Source organism: Furipterus horrens, unplaced genomic scaffold (genome assembly GCF_987537825.1).
Source record: "Furipterus horrens unplaced genomic scaffold, mFurHor1.1.pri manual_scaffold_6, whole genome shotgun sequence".
Lineage (NCBI taxonomy): Eukaryota > Metazoa > Chordata > Mammalia > Chiroptera > Furipteridae > Furipterus > Furipterus horrens.
Window position 1 is genome coordinate 120,005,646 of NW_028327176.1, and position 2,530 is coordinate 120,008,175.

Here is a 2,530-nt window from a genome sequence, read left to right on the forward strand (position 1 = left end):
ATGCACTTGGTCTTCTGGCCTGCATTCTCAGCCCCGCCCCCTTCCCTGGTACCTCCGGAGTGTCTAGCTGGCTCAGGCAGTGCTTACTTGGCCGGTGCCCGCTTCTGCATAGAACGAAGTCTTTGTGCTGAAAAGATAATGGGATTGCAGCCTTGGGTGCCGGTTTTCTTCAGAGAGCAACCGGCCCATAGGGAGTGCCTTCGACAATTGGTCCGGGAGACCATGGACATCAACAGGGACCCTTATTTCATGAAAAGCCACATGGGCTCAAGTGAAGGCAAGCTGTGCCTGATGTTCCACAGCAGTGAGGGAAGCTACCTCACACATACCCAGGGGAAAAAGCACCAACTGGGACAGCAAGCAGCCAAGGAGGCCTAGGAAGCCTACGCCCAGCCTGCATCAGAGAAGGTCAAGGTGGAAGTGAAGAAGCTTGTGAAGATCGGCTGCTGAGCTATAAAGTAACCAAGCAGAGTGACAGAGATGGGCCAGCAGTGCCTTTTCTTGCCATGCCACTGCTTCATGTCCACCTATGAGCAGAGGATCGAGCCCCCAGACCACGACTGGCAGTAACTGCAGATGGCTGCCAAGCCCTTTGAGACCATCTTCTTCAAGGTGCTGAACAGTGAGATTGACAAGGTCGAGAGCAAGTTTTAGTCTCACTGTTTAGGAAACAAAGCAGTGCTTCCCTCAGTTCCACTTTAAAATGGAAAAGCTGCCTGCCTGCCCCACCCAGCCTCGCAGCCAGGCCTCATGGGGTGAAGCAGCCTCTGCTGGCACTGATAAACAGTTTGCCCTCACAGCAGCCACTGCCTGGGCCTCCACCTCAGCTCCCACCAGGAAACCTGCCTCTGCCCACCATGCTGCCCAGTGAGCCTTTACTCTCAGGGTCCCCAGGCCCTCCTCAGCTGCACAACCCACCAGCTCCTGGGGCTCACCCTCCAGCCCCAGGCATCCACCCTCCCTCATCTGCTCGAGTCCACCTCCAGCTTCCTGGGGTCCACCTCAACCTCCTGGGGTCCACCCCTCTAATCCTGGGGTCCACTTACCCTGACTCCCATGCCCCCAATGCTGAGTCCCCACTTCCCTTCAAGGGCCCTGGGAACATTCCACCCCCTCTCCCAGCCAACTAAAGAGCCAACCTACCCCTCTCCCTGCAAGTCTACTTTCCTGATGTCCTGTCTTTTCCCACTGAATCAAAGTTTGGTGTTTCTCTCTACAGGGTCCTGCTGTGCTCCCAGATCTCATTAAACAGCCTCTCCAGGCAAAAGAAGAAGTAGGAGGTAAGCAGGAGGAGGAGAAGAGCTAAGATAAAGATGAGGGGAGATGGGCCTGGAAGATATAAGTGAGGGTTGGAAATGTATTTGTCAGCTTTTGATTTTGTTAATGCATATTACAAAGAACCATAAAATCTCAGTGGCTCACAACCACAAAGGTTTCTTTCTCTTTTATTTTACTTATCGGTAAGTTGTCTTCACTCTTGACCCAGCTAAAAGGGCAGCCTCCATCTAGAACATGCCAGTCTATTGCCAAATGAAAAGGCAGACACACATGATAGCTCTCAAAACATCTTCACATTTCATTGGCCAAAAGATATTAGGCTTCATCATGTGACATGAATGAAATGGGAAGAATATGTGACATCTCCCTCAGGGAGGGACACTAAGAAAGAAATAAAGAAAACAGTCCAAATGTCCATCATAGAAAATGAGTTAATAGAATTATACAGTGTTTAGGTTGCAATTAAATCTGTGGTACATCCATACAATGGATATTACTCTGCAGTGAAAAGAAATGAACTATCAAATCACAAAAAGCCATTGAGGAACCTGAAATGCATATTGCTAAGTGAAAGAAACCTGTTTTAAAAGTCTATATGATTCCAAATATATGACAGTCTAGAAAAGGCAAAATTATGAGACAGTAAGGGGCTTGGGGAAAGGGTGAATAGATGAAATACAGGGTATTATTACAGTGGTGAAACTATTCTATATGATAGAATAATGATGGATACATGATATTTATTATGCATTTGTTAAGCCATAGAATTCACAAGACAAAGAGTGGAACAGTGTATAAAAATTAAAAAGAAACCATTTAGGAAGTTGGGGGATCTCAAAGAAGAAATCAGACTGTGCCAAGAGAATCTAACTAACTGTATTACAAATGTATGAAACAACTCACTGAAGTGGTAGGAAAGTGATGGAAAAGGTGCTGACCTAAGTAACTTTGGAAATGAATGGCACCTATAAAACTAAAAGCAAAAGAAACTGCACAATAGTACTGTACTGTAGTTGATAAAGCTGTTTCCCATTGAGGTATGGATTAACAACTCTGATAGTGTTATACAGACCCACCAGAGTGGAACAATTAAGTAAATGGATGGTGGATGGTGGAAGCCAGGTTTCTCATTGTTGGAGCAGTAATTTACAGATAAGCAATGATCTATGATCTATACTACATAGAATAATCTATGGACTAATGGATTAGAGTTGGAGACATCAGTAGGAACTCGCCTAATAGGTACAGATGG

At 46.2% G+C, this 2,530-nt stretch overlaps 1 pseudogene; it reads left to right on the forward strand.

Moving 5' to 3' along the window:
• Positions 1-1,362, forward strand: LOC150007304 (splicing factor 3A subunit 2-like; annotated as a pseudogene).
• Positions 1,363-2,530: the final 1,168 nt, after the last annotated feature.